Consider the following 14,203-nt stretch of genomic DNA (forward strand, 5'->3'; position numbering starts at 1 on the left):
ATTGAACGGCAATAACTGATCAGTGATCATGTCTTCCATGCACGACACATTGTTAGGCCACTGTGAAATTTTATTTGAGCTAGTTTGTAGCAGAGAAATTTAATGATTCCATGAATTACATATTTACTTCTCAGCCGAAATAATAAAATAACCCAGTAAGAAACACCACTTGTTGTGGTGACTGTAAATAAGATCATTATCTATAAGTATATTGCAAATTGTATCATTTTTTTAACATGATCAAAAAGGCAGTATGAATAAACATTCAACAAATGTTAACTTTTAATCCTAAAACAGTGGGGTCATGCACGCCCCTGCAGGGAGGCCCCGCTCTTTGAGGACAGCCTTATGACAACATACAGTGCTGTGTAAAAGTATTTGCACACTTCCTAAATTAATTTTTCTCAGGTTTCATTTCATCAAACCAATTTTGATCTCGTGTTTAATACAGGCCACACCAGATTGCCACCACCTTTGTCGAATCAAGAAATCACCTGAATAGAATCTGTTAGACAAAACAACATTTTAGAAGAAATGAATTATCAGTATGCAAAAGGTTTCAATGCTATTTCAAATGTGATTCACCAAATTACTTGTCAAAGCCATTATTCATACATGGAGAAAACTAGGAACATTGACCAACCTTCCCAGAAGTGGTCGATCAGTGAAGATTACTACGTGAATATGACAACAACTTGTTCACAACAGAACCTAGAAAATTTTCCAAAAGACTGCAGGCCTCCCTCCCTGGCCTTCCTCCACACTATTGTTACAAAAGAACACAATGGCTCGTCTCAAATTGTCAAAAAGCTACTTGATGATCCCTCAAGACTTTTGCAGGAACATTCTGTGAACCAAGGAGTCAAAAAATTATTTCTGGAAGGTTTTGCAGACTGTCACCTTTGGTTTAAAAATAGCACAACTACATAATTCCAACAGGAAAGTATGGTCGTGGCAGTGTAATGGTCTGGGGCTGCTTTGCTTCTTCAGAACCTGGACAACTTATGGCGATTGACTTAAAATCTATTCTGCTGTTCACCAGTGGATCGTGAAGAAAATGTCCAGCCATCAGTTTGTGCCCAAGAACTCTAGCACTCTTGGATCATGCAGCAAGATGACGAGTCAAAACACACCAGCAAGTCCATCTCAGAATCCCCCAAAAAGAGCAAATGTAAGGTTTTGGACTAGAGGAGTTGTCAAGTCAATGTCCGAATTAGAATAAAATTGAGATATTGTGGTGCTACATTAAATATGCAGTTCATGTTAGAAGCCCCTCCAATATGGTATAGGTAAAACAATAATGCAAAGAGTCGTCCAAAATTCCTCCACAGAGGTCTGAAGATTCTCGTCTCGAATTATTGCAACATTTGAGGTCAGTTATTGCTGCCAAAGGTGACACAACTTTTAGGTTACTTTTTTTTTTTTTTACATAGTCAGATAGGTTTATACCAAAATACAGAAATGCAGCGCGACCCGTCAAATTAAAATATTAATTAATAAAATTATTATATTAATAAAATTTAAAATAAGATAACTAAATGTTACAAACTATAAAGCTTGAAGAATTCTTAACAGCCGTCCCTACATTTGCCTGGCGAATGTGTAAAAGCAAAGATTCTTCAAGTCTCTCTAGGGTTGTCCGGGAGGAGCGGAAGTTCAATCAGGCGGGCAACTGGTCTGGTATAAATCTTGACCCCGACAAGAGCTTCTGCTGATCGAACATGTCCATCCTGGCTAGTGACTGTCTTGACCACTCTAGCAACAGGCCACTGAGCCCTCGGAGGCATCCGGTCAACGATAAGCACAATTGAGTCTACAGTCAATTTTCCAACTGACTTTCTTCACTTCTGTTGCGTCTGTAGATCAGGCAGATATTTTCTTGTGAACTGGCGCTAAAACTGATCCACCAGAGCTTGGCAGTGGCGCCATCTATGTCGGCTGATACTTGCTGGAGCATAGACCGCTTGAGGTAGTGCTGCATCCAGCCGTCCCATGAGGAGAACGTTTGGTGTGATCGGGTCAGGGTCAGCCACATTCGCTGACACATAACCCAGAGATTTGGAATTTAAAATCCCTTCTACTTTCAACAAGATTGTGTGAAGGATGCCCTCTGTAACTGACTGGCAGCCCACTGCTACTGGAAGACCAGCCTTAATGGAAGGTACCTCTCTCTCCCAAACACCTCCAAGGTGAGGAGCATTGGGCGGATTGAGCTTGAATTCAATTTTATGACTGTCACCTTGCTGTGTGATTCGGGTTTTCTGTGATTCAACGCCAGTTTGCTTCAACAACATGAAGTAGAAAGGGCCGAAGTCGTGGCGACGCGTTTGCCTAAGCCTGCTTTCGGCTGGTGGACTGGTGTTTCGGCGTGTCTCGGCATGTTGTTTATGACAAAACGCTATAAAAAAGAATACATGAACTGAGCACTAAATGTAGCAGATTTCTGATCTAGCTCGCCGAAAAGTAAATCTCCTTCAGTCAATGGTCTCTCCGGGTGTTTTTATTTTTGTTTCAAGCTCCGCGTTACAAACACGCCAGCTTATGGTGGGCATTGCTCTCAGCGACTCGCCTTTTCTCGTAGTTAAAGAAAGCTACCCTGGTACGGAGGCTCTGACCCTTGTCGCAACTAGGAGCTGAAAAGGTTCAGGGTAGAGGCTTAGCTGAACCTTACCTACCCGGGACAATTTTTGGTGTGAACGGAAAAGGGAACTCACGCTAACGAGGTACAGTGGGAAGAGTTCCTGCGGTGTGAAAGGGGCATTGGTGAAATAGCACACGGAAATCACGTCACTTCCACTTGGTGTTGCCTGATTTGGATGAGGACACCAACTAGGGATGGACTTTGCATATGCCTGAGTAGAAGTTAGGCATTCATAGAGATCCCTTCATGTCGAAACAAACTGTTGAAAACCAATTGTGGTATATTGTTATCACAAACAAGATGATGTGGAAGGTACCACGCCTCTGATGACTGCTTTGCTTCTTCCGGCGTAAGCAATTTTGTATTCATTTTTAGCAAGCTTGTTGATCCCAGCTGAATACACATGTAGGACTGCCTTTTCTGGATCCTTTTTCATGCGTTTCTCTGTGCTCTTAAAAGAGCAGTAACTGCCGGTGGAGAACTATTGATCTTAAGGGCTCCCAACTTCCTTAATAGTGGAGTAGCATATTGGCTTTCTCCGTCAACTTGCAGATTTTGCGTTTTCATTTCCGGCAGATTTATGGCCTCCTGAACCTCACGTGAACGGATGACGACCTTATTGGAATGCCTTGAGTGGTATTCCTTTCAGGTGGGAGTAACGTTTCTGAAGCATTTGAACTGGGTAGGTTTGCTCCATCAGATCAAGATCTGCTACCGTGAATTCTTATTGCACATTGTACTTCTTCTGTGGATAATCTCTAGGAGAGATTTGAAAGCTAACTTTTGCACTTGGGAGATGTGTAATGTCTGGTCACACAGTGTGCAAGGCGATGGTCTCTGGCTCACCCCTCCACCTAAGATGCTTGACTGTTGATGTTAATATAGTCCGTTGTGATCCATCATCCAACAGGGACCACCATTAAAAGCACTTGAGCTGACCTTACACCGGGTGTCAATTACATGCGTCTCTTGGAGGTCTCCACTGGTGAATCAGTAGAATGGTATCGCACAATTTTGTGAAGTACTTGTAGATGAATATTTCCACAGTCACTACAGAGTTTCTTTAAGTTACAGGACTCTGGGATATGAAGATGTGCACACTTCCAGCAGCTCTTTCCTTCTGTAATCCACTTGTTTATGTTGATGGCAGCTTGCTCCTTTATTGTGGAACATCGACTGATGTAATGTTCTTAACTGTCACAGAAGAAGCAACGTACAGGTACTTGTTTCTTGCCATGAGACAACTTTGACGAATTGAAGGACCTTGTTTGATGGGGCTCCGTGTCATGCTAGACAGCTATGATTTGGCCTTTACCTTTAGTTGGGGTCTTCTCCTTCCCGTCGTTTATTGGTTTCTCTATCTGATAGCGTTCAAATAGTCAACTTGAAAGACACTGTTGTTGAGCTCTACCTTACAGCCCCCCGTTTAAGTCGTGTAGGTTGTTGGGTTGAGGCTCGTTGTGTTGAGCTTCCCGTTATGTTGGAGATTTTCAATGAACTCATCCCTGTGGTACTTTTGTATCTTACTCAGCAAGCGATCGACATGCGAACAGCGGTTCAATTCAATCCCAAAGAGAGTAACATGCTAACAAGTGGGTGGGCAAAGTTTTGAAATTTTTTGCACATTGCCGGACTTCACGTTTGGCATAATCACAATCGCAGCTATTTCACGTTGTGCTAGCTGGTGGGGTTGACCATATTGAACTGTAGCCGATAGATCATGACGGCATTAATGGCCAATCATCTGAGCTTCTGGGAGTAAGAGAGGCTCAAGTAGCAGTAGCAGTAGTAACGTGGTATTTATACGTGTTAGTCAGCTCAGGTTAAGGTTCGAGTAGATTATTGAGGGCTAATTTGAAATTTGCAAACCTCCCTCTCACAATCTGTTGTGAAATCAGGGATTTGGGATTTTGGCACGCCAAATAATGAGCGTTGTTGCAGATCAAAATCTAGTTGTCATAATCTGATTTGTTGCTTGTTGTGGCTGGGCCATTAAATGGTTGTGACTCAGTGCTGGAATTGATGGCACTGATTGCTTGGGTGCATGTGCATTATGAGGTGTATTGTATGCCGAAAAAACATGAGGCGAATGATAGCTCAATCCTGATCCTGGATTGCTGGGATAGCAAGCTCTGGATTGAGAATGTTGCGGGAACTGATGTGTAGGGACAAATTCCACATTGCTGTGAAGTTGCTCTGTCACCACTGGCTGAGATTGGACTGACCTGAATTGCTGTTGTTGGGCCAGTACTGGTGTCACCGTACCAGATGCCTGCTTTGTGGCCTGAGCTGTTGGGTGAACGAATGCAGGGAAATAAAGCGATGACTGCGTTTGTGGCGGCTCAAGTATTGTGCTTGTCATCAACTTCCGCTTCTTCCTGAAGGCATGCTGTAATTTGTTCCAGCAGCTCTTGCCAGCTACTTTCGCTTAGATTATAGTCGGTTGGTGAGCTGATTTATTTCCATCCTATTCTCCCTTTCACTCTTGGACATTGATTCCATGAGTTGCCCTAATGCTGTGGTGCTTAATGAGTCGTCTGGACAGAGGACAGGTGAAGTTCTGCTTCTACCAGAGCGAAGACTCACATCTGCGTGTTCCCCATTTGCTGCGGTTTCTGCTCCTCATGACCCCTCTGGTTGGGGTGGGAGGAAAGGGCAGACCTTTGTGGATGTTCAGAAAGGACGTAGTCTGCCAGATGCTTAAGTGTGTGCAGTTGTCTCCCGTGTCGCTGCGGGACATCAGGATTAGGGTGGGATAATGAGATTTTCGATGAAAATGTATTCAGTGCCAGTAAATTAATCCAGCTCGAAGGACCTTTTATTGAGAATTCAACCTCTGGACTGGTTATTTGAATTCTATTGACCACCACCAGGGGGCTCCAGTAAGAGAGCACATAAGTCATCAACCTGAACCTAACTTTTATTTTGGCTCAGCGGTGCACATATCCTTGAATATTGTCAGGTATCATGTAGTATCTGAAGAATAACAAGTTAAAAACAATCTTAAGGCAATAACTAACACATAGCCACTCAATGGCCTTTAGTATGTGAAGTAAAGTAAGTATAACAAATTAACAACAATCTTCAATCCAATAACTAACATATAGCCACTTACTGGCCGTTAGTATGTAAGTGTACTGTAACTTTAGTGTACATTTGCGGTTTAGCAATTACTACCAAAAACTACTAATTGCAAAGTGCAACATTAACACACAACAAACATACGTATGAACAGTATAAACACTCCTTGCTTACTAAAGAAGAGCAGCAACGTGAATTATCAACATAATAAACTGAACGCTTACATCGTCATAATCTACGGCACCATGTGCCGAATGATGCACGGACATAAAACAGGAAACGGAAATGCAGCATGACTCATCAAATTAAAAGCATGCATTTCAAAATAAGATAATCAAACATCTTAAAGTATAACGCTTCAAGAATTCTTAACAAGCACTGTGCTTTTTCACGCCATGTCTTTTCCTAAAAAGAAATAATTGCACAGTATGCTATTTGACAAGGTGACAACATGAAGCTAAATGCAGGGCTCATGTCTGTCAAAAACAAGTCTGATATGTGTTCACCAGCTTCCCACCTTTATGATTGTCTGCAACATAAGGCATGCTGTTAACATAACTGCCAGTGAGGAAGAGAGGATGTTTTCCTCTGTGTGAGTGTGTGTGCGTGTGTGTGTGTCCATTTACTCATATCACATTTGTTCTTGTAGTGTTACCAAGGAAGACGTATGTTTCTTTACTCAACTGCAGATTACCAGGCCATTGTTAGGTGAGATTTTTAGTCTTTCTAGGCAAAGAATGGGTTGGTATCGTTATTTAGGTTAGTTTGATAGCTAATACAGGTTAGCCAAAAAATTAATATACTGTCGGGCCCTGGTTTACGAAATTAATCCGTTCCGCGGTTGGGCTCATAATGCGAATTCACCGTATGGCGGGCAAAGCAAACCTATGGTAAATAGCTAATGCGTTTAAAACCCCAGGTAAAAACATCAAAATTGTACATACATATTAAAAATTGGTATCAAAATAGTATAGTGAGTGCTGCCTATGTATAATATACATGTACACAATTAAATTACATTATAAATAAAAAAATATTGAAAGGATTTATTTACCGTTGAGTGACGTGAGAGCTTGTTACAGCCGTATAACAAAGTGAGGGTAGCCTATCTTAGTTTAGCCTTCTTAGTGTTTCTTGATTATCTCCAACTTTGTTTCCGTATAAATCATCTTCTTTTTTTCTCTCTTTAACATCACCAGCAATCTTGGAACCCATGGCTAACCAATTCAAGTTTGAATTAAGCACTAAAATGCACTATAAATAAGTTTTTGTAAGCACTCACAGGCAAACAAAGCTTAAACCATTTTGGAAACTTTGATGCCGACCAATAGCTGACCACCATCTTAGTGCTTCCGTGACACCGACCAATAGCAGACCAGTATTCTAGTGACGTAAACGGTGACACATGCATAGCTATATGTGTGAGCACGGAGTGACTCGCAGTCACACACGCACACTGACCACTATGTTTGAGGAGGATTTTTTGTCGTAATACAATAAGTGTGGTGTAGAGGGGACAAAAAAACGCTGCTGTCTGCATCGGAAGCTGAAAAAACGCAAGCCAGGGATGTTGTGAACCGGGGGTCCACTGTACAGAATAATCAATATCTTTAACAATGATTCAAAATCAATATTAGAATGTCCCAAAGTGGATTTTATACAATATGACTAAAAAAATAAAAGAAATCTGCTTTGTGCCGGCTTCCATGTAACTGTGCCAGACAAGAACTCAGAGACAACAGCATCACCTCACATGCCTGTGGCGTGATGCGAACATAAACTTCAAAATTAACATACCAAATAATATATGAACATTAATGCAATTACTGAAGTCGCCCTTCATTTTGAAGTTGGCCTCCACAGCGGTGAATACGCCCATCTAGTTTTACTCATCCTAAGTGATGCCATTTTCTTTCTGAGTTGTGGCCGTAATGTGATTTTTGCCTACGGCAATCCTCAAACCTGCTGGAGGGCTTTTGTGGTAAGGGATGCTGTCAAGCTAAAAGAGTGGTAACGAAGCTGTGGAACTCCAGAGACAGCTGACCAGTCCTGGCTGGCCGAATGGAATGTGGCTTCAATGGTCACCGATGCAAAAACCCGAGTGTGGTAGGAGTTTGTTGAGGCCAGGGAAAATGACTTTCGGACCGCTTGGAGGAATTTTTGGTCCCCAATCCAAAGTCTCAGGAGGGGGAAGCACTGTGCCATTAACACTGTGTACAGGGTTAGGGGATGTGGTGCTGCTGAGCTTAGTTCCATATGTTGCGAATTTTACATAGAGCTTTTTGTCAACATTTTTAAAGATAAACATTGCAACTTGTATTGCTTCCAAAAAAAACAATATTTGGATAATGCGCTGCCAAATTCGTTATACGGCGATCCCTCGCTACTTTGTGCCTCGCCTATCGCGCCCTCAATGCATTGCGGATTTTTTTAGGGGGAGAAAATAAAATTACATTGCGGAAAGACATGCCAGATAGGCAAGTTATCAATAAATGCACTTGTCACTGGCACTCCTTGGAAGTTGAACCACTACTGCAGTACATATATTTACTTAAATCTTAAATGATTAAACCTTATACAGTAGAAGTACTAAAATGCCCGCTCTTTTTCGTGTCTAGTCACGTGCCTATGCGTTTAGCACTTCCTTGGATGTCCAACTAGAGCGAGTAACAAGAAGCTTACCGAACATGATTAAAACGCAGTTAAAACGAGTTTACACTTTCAATTTCAATTTATTACAAAAGGCATGAGGATCCAAAAGCTTGCGTGTCTCTCCTGTAACTGCCTGTGTGCGTTCAGCTCAGCACACGCACACGTTAAGAACGTTAGTCTTTAGCTAGTAAGCACATTGATTGACAGCTTGGTCTCTGGGAACCGATCACGTAACTCGTAGCCGTGCCGAGAGCAAACGCTGGGAGCCGATCACGTGACTCGTAGGCGAGCCGGGAGCAAACGTACACACCAGTCTGTGTGCCTACATAGACGGCAACGAAGAAATGCACAGCCTTGGAAATCTAACGTTTACCTAGATTTCTTCTGTCATAAATTGAAATTTCAAGTGTATTGTTATGATATAAGAGGCTTAACTTAGTTCTTTGTCTGGGCAGCTGCTCGCGAGAGTTCAAAAGATGAAGTTAGTGTATAAGGTTTAATCATTTAAGACTTAAGTAAATATGTGTACGGTACTGCAGTAATATTTGTCTTAAAAATATGCATAGAATGAAGACTTTTCACACTTACAAAAAAAAAATCATATATATATATATATATATATATTTGTGTGTTTGGGGGGGTTAGGGGGGCTCATATTTTCACTCATTGGAGGCGGGGTTCCAGTCCCAATTAACCACGGAAAACGAGATTTCACGGTATACCAGCTATACAATGACAATAAAGGCCTATTCAGTAATGTGCAACACCTAACATATGTATTTGGTACATCCACTCTTAGGAGGACTGTGCACTTATTGACATGCCCTGCTGCATTTGACAATTCTACCCCAGTCTTTTCCATGAATATACGTGTGATGTGCGACGTGCAATGTGGCTGCTTCTGTGTTTGCTGTTTGCAGTTTGTTGGATGGTGCAGTCTTGTTTCCCCTCGAAAAGCTTTACATGTTACATACCCAGTCAGGTGTTTGATTTAGTTACTGAAATAAATTCGTTGTTGAACAAATGTTGCAGCAGTAATAATAGCTTCACGTCTGTTGCCTGCAAACCCAAGTAACTTCCAAACCACTGACGATACACCTGCTGTCTTTTAGAAACAATTCTCATTGCACAATGAAGAAGTTCAAACTGTCAATTCAGGGTGGTAAAAAACAAACTCAAGCGGTAATTTGGCGGAATTTTTTTGTTTTTGTTCATTTAGTGCAATGTCATGCAGGCGACACGTAGTAGTAGCAGGTGACATGTAGCCTCGACTGCATACGATACCTTGAGCACCCCTGGTTTATTAGAAGCGTGGAATCTGTTATGCATCCACAGCTCTGTCATACTTCTTGATTTTTGTCCATGTCTTTTTTCAGCAGGGGATGTGATCGGTCGCCCGTTTGAAAAGCGGCTCTGCTTTGCTCTGCCCACATCAAAGGTAAGATATGCCAAATCTCTTTCAACAGGAATGTCAAACTTGAGCTATTTGGGCATTGCGAGATGATTCGTCTGAAACTGATAGGCCTGATCAGGGTGGATAAGAGAGAAGTGACTGTCCTCACCTGGACAGGACATAGGGATAAAATCGAGTTTGATGCTATTGCATTGTTAAAAAGATATCAATATTCATTTGCACAAAGAGTAACACAAACGAACAGCCATTTATTTTTCAACAATATAAATCAACATTTTTGTGGTGTTTGTTAGATTACACAGCTACGTGTTACATTAAAAATGTCTGTTACTACGTTTATACAGGGAAAACTGGTTCTTAGTACTAAACTACTCAAAACCTTTTTATATGTACGATATTACTCGAATATGATTGTTTTTGCTGAGGATAAAGAATATGTGCTTGTGACTGTTGTTATATTGTCTGTTTTCATGTGTTACACACACACCCACACACGTGCACACACACTGGTCAAGTGCCACTGTTCATGTCACACATGGTTTGCAATGGGGGAAAAAAATGCACTTTCACGTGAAGGCTGCATGTTCAATTCACAATGAACATTTGCTAAAGCATGGTGGAGAGCAAGAGGAGAGACAGACTGTGAGACAGACACAATCCCATGTGTAAAAGTGTTTTGGCAACCCGGGATGAAATAAATCCATGAGTGATGCGGGTACTTAAAATTCAAATGAATTTGATGCGCACCGTTAAAAAAGAGGCATTACAAAAAAGCCGCCAAAGCGCTGCAAAAAACAACTTAAAAATAAACATAAATAATTCAAGGATGTTTTTTTTTGTTTGTTTTTTACTTTTCTGCCTGTCCAGTGATCGAATTCAAGATTTAAGTGTGTTATTGTCATATGCATAGTAATACCGCACAATAAAATTCTTATTCTCTTAACTTCCCCAAGCAGACTACATTTCATAATTGAGCAAATAATAAGGTCAGGCTATTAAAAAAAATAATAACAAAACAAAATTAACGGTAGTACCGTAGCTGAACAATAGTGTGGTGATTCAGGTCCAAACTCTTTATTTATTTAATTTTTAAACACAGTGCGCAAGCGCTTGGCGAGTGGTCACTAACCGACCAGCAGAGCGACAGCACCACCACTTGCTACCTTCATGAACTACAACATTCAGCTCTACGATGTAAATTTTCTGTAAGGGTCAGACTTGGCCTGTAACACATCACTTGCTTGACTCTCCCCCTCAACCCATTTCTAGAAGTTTTCACTGCCATCATATCACCACATCACATGAGTACCAACACCAACCTAGTGCCATCCCAAAATCACATTCTAATTATGGAGGATAAGAAGCCTATAGTTGTACAGGTCTCTACCATTTGCGCCAGCCACAAACATTCGGATGAGCACATGGTTCATTCAAATGCAGTGGGGCATTACAAACTCAGAATAAATTTATCAATACATTGAAGTAACACTGTGTAAGATTTAGACCTTTTTTTTAATTAAAAATGAATAAAATATTATACATTTGAAAGACTTGCAAATAAATGTGTTATTAACGACCAACAGTATGTTTTAAATATAATCCGAGGTCTAGTTATCATTAAATTATTATTACATGGGGGGTGGCACTCCTTTAGAGGTCACCATGTCTGTTATAGCTACTGACAGCAGGTGTTGCATTTACTGTAAAGCCCATAAAGTTCCCACAGGCGCATGGAAAAATGACAGAGTATCCCTTTAAACATTAAAAATTGCAAATACCCCAAAACTATGGACTTCCTAATCTATAAAATATAGCATGGATCAAAAAACAATGATTGGTTTTAAATGACTGCTATTTTACACCTTTAAGGTCTCTTCATTCACAGTCCATTTAAATAATTGAAGAATGCATCCTGACTTACATTGCATTTTCAGTTTTGTTCCTGAAATCTAAACAGCTGTACTTGACATGTTAAGATGAATTATTTTTATTATTACTATTTAATAGGCCACATTATTGGATAAAATAAACCTTTTTTTCCTGATCAAAAAATGATCCTATCTGTGACTCAAATCCATGATCCAATCAGAACCATAGGTTTTCTGATGTGTTGCACCACGACTGAATGGCATCACTTTATCATGTCTCCTAACATTTAAAAATAAATAAAAAATAAGCTCTTGCTGATATTGTATCAGATTAATAATGTTATTGTGAAATATTCTCTGCTGCAATATCGGCATTGTATCAGAAATGAAAAGTTGTATTGGAAGTTATATAATTGCTGCACCCTTTATGGCCAAATTTTTGTTAATTAAAATGTTATAACCACCACCAACATCGATTCTAGTTTTGTGAGCCCCCAATGAAAATGTTAATTGTGTGTTCGCGTTATACCAACCCTTTTCTAAGTCATGCATTTTGCACGTCAGCACTTCATCAGCACCAACAGACGTCCATTTTACTGACGGACCTACAAATGACGGGAATGCCCAAAATAAACGACAAATTAAAAATGTTGAAAGTGCAATTTTCATCTGTCGTTGTAATCGTCAGGACTGTCATGACGTTAGATTTTGCTGTCAGCCCATCATGGCCCCTTTTTGCCTACTCAATTTTATTTCAACTGACTTGTATTATAGTGCTACTGCAAAATGTCTGTCTATCCAAAAATGGTCAGTTAACAGTGCCACGAAGTGGGGGAAAACCATACTCAGCTGACTGATTTACCAGCATTTAACTTTAAAAAAAAAAAAAAAACCTCAAACTGTACACAATCTCACTGACAAAAATGTAAAATTAATGTTTGGAATTAAGCGTTAAGAGATTTTGTATGTGTTATTTTGCTTTTTTAAAACGTTTTACATAAAGAAATGTCTTGCTGATAAAATAGGGCCTTTTGGGATTAATGATGGCCAAGTGAGGGCTTTTTGAGGCTCAATGAGAACATTTAGTGGTCGTTTGCAAAATAGGCGGTCATTCTTTCAAGCAACCAAAAGCCTACACCTGATTTGCATTTTGCTATGGAACAGGAAATGCAAGATTCAGGTTTTTTAAAATTCTCTAATTAAAGACTTTTTTTTCTTTTTTTTTTAACCTCAACAATGCTTTGTTTTACTTGTATGTGTATGTGATAGAGGAAATTTAGACAAATGAAAATGAAACCTCTTTCTAAAAATGTTAAGAGACAGTAGGTGTGGGAATCTCATGCTGTCCCATGATTCGATTCCGATTTTGGGGTCTCCAATTCAATTCTGAATCGATTTTCAATTCTCAGTGATTTTAGGTTCAAAACGATTAGTTTCAATTCGATAAAAATAAAAACATTTGTTGCTTCAATCTATAGAAGTGCAAAGAATCATCATACTATGTGGATCATTTTTGCAAGACAGAATAACAAAGGGAGATGGTATATATTTTTTTATATATATTTATTACCTCTTGATTTGTAAGGAGCATGCCTTTTTCCACAAAAATAGTATTTGGACATCCGGTATTTGTTTAAGTTAACTAAAACATGTATAGCAAAAATAAGATGAAACAAAAATTAAAAAAAAAAAAAGAACAAGATACATTGTCGTCATAGTACCAAAATGAGAGTGACAAACTGTTGCCTAAATGAATATTAATAATATTAATGTTGATATTTCTTAGTATATTTATGACAAACAAGATATGAAAATTAACTTTTCAAGTGAGCAGCTAAATTGATAGTATGAGGAAAGGTATGGGAAAACGTGTCCCAGTTGGTTCATCACTCAGCATATCGGGAGCATTATCAGTCACAATTTAGTACATATTTAGTACAGTAGTCAGTATTTCATACATTTACAATTATGTGAGCAATATGTGTTTGTGAATTAATTTCCAGTTTGCATACATTGTATTGTGTTTTATCTTCTTTTATTTTGTTTTGTGGACATGCTGTGGTTTTGTGTTGTGTTGCTTACGGAACATTTGCTTTGTGTTCTGTATGAATATTTCTTGTTTAGCTCATTTATTTGAATAGAGTTTATTCCTTAACGAGTATAAGCTTAGTCCGAGCTAGACAGCAAGTTAAACTGAGTGATGACGCATGATGTTCTCATATTAGTTTGTAGCTTTGAATCAGCAGAATGAAACTAAAAAAGAAGAAGGTAACTCAAATCAGCCAAGTTCTCAGGGGGTGGGGCTCTGACGAATTACGAATGTCGGACCAGCAAAATACTGTAAGGTGCCCACCTCTGGTGGTTTACTTCAATACACAATTTGTCATTCTCTGACACAAATGTCTTGGAGTTCATCCTGGGTCTACTAATTCACAAAGAATGACTGTGGATTTTACATATTGCTAAAGTCCTCGAGTCATTGATATATTTGTCAAATGACTTTGCTCTACTGGGGCTGACACAGAGGGCTCTGTAATTGGACAAGTG

At 39.7% G+C, this 14,203-nt stretch overlaps 1 protein-coding gene across 4 annotated transcripts in view; it reads left to right on the forward strand.

Moving 5' to 3' along the window:
• Positions 1-14,203, forward strand: part of LOC148409109 (tubulin-specific chaperone cofactor E-like protein) — a 38,417-nt gene that overhangs the window by 768 nt on the left and 23,446 nt on the right. The window contains exons 1-2 of one of the 4 annotated variants that reach the window (XM_088441605.1): positions 1,062-1,171; positions 9,751-9,812. The gene's annotated coding sequence lies outside the window, so the exon portion shown is untranslated. Of the gene's footprint in view, positions 1-1,061; positions 1,172-9,750; positions 9,813-14,203 lie in introns of those variants that run through there. The other 3 variants (XM_088441606.1, XM_088441603.1, XM_088441604.1) reach the window with 3 other exon arrangements.

This window comes from Hippichthys cyanospilos, chromosome 18 (assembly GCF_059441005.1).
Source record: "Hippichthys cyanospilos isolate Australia breed blue-spotted pipefish chromosome 18, RoL_Hcya_1.0, whole genome shotgun sequence".
Classification (NCBI taxonomy): Eukaryota; Metazoa; Chordata; class Actinopteri; order Syngnathiformes; family Syngnathidae; genus Hippichthys; species Hippichthys cyanospilos.